The sequence below is a fragment of the Choloepus didactylus genome, unplaced genomic scaffold (genome assembly GCF_015220235.1).
Source record: "Choloepus didactylus isolate mChoDid1 unplaced genomic scaffold, mChoDid1.pri zz_scaffold_177_ctg1, whole genome shotgun sequence".
Taxonomy (NCBI): domain Eukaryota; kingdom Metazoa; phylum Chordata; class Mammalia; order Pilosa; family Megalonychidae; genus Choloepus; species Choloepus didactylus.
Window position 1 is genome coordinate 48,745 of NW_023637638.1, and position 575 is coordinate 49,319.

Below are 575 nucleotides of genomic sequence, written 5' to 3' on the forward strand. Positions count from 1 at the left end.
GGACAGGCGAGTGGACAATGGGGACAAAATGAGATGAAGAACAGGGTGGGATGGAGGGGAAAGAGTTAGGGGTTCTTTTTTGCTTTCATTTTCATTTTGGAGTAAGGAAAATCTTCAAAAATTGATTCTGGTGATGAACACACAACATACGATGGTGCTGTGAATAAATGATTGTACACTGTGGAGGAGTAAAGGCTGTGTGAATATATCACAATTAAACTGTATTTAAAAAAGCAAATGAACAATGAGGGAGGAGGGGAATGGGATGTTTTGGATGCTCCTTTTTATTTTTATTTTATTTTGTTTCTTGGAGTAATGAAAATGTCAAAGTTTGATTGTGTGATGAAAGCACAACTACATGATGATACTGTGAACAACTAATTGTACACTTTGAATGACTGTATGTTATGTGATTACATCTCAATAAAATTGCATTAAAAAGGAAATGATATAAAGTAAAAGCAGACAAAACTGATGAAAAATAATTTGGAATAAAAATGTATTTGGAGCACCACTTCTTACTCTTTTTATAAGCCCTATCACAGACCAAATTCCATCCTAAATCACCACCAAAA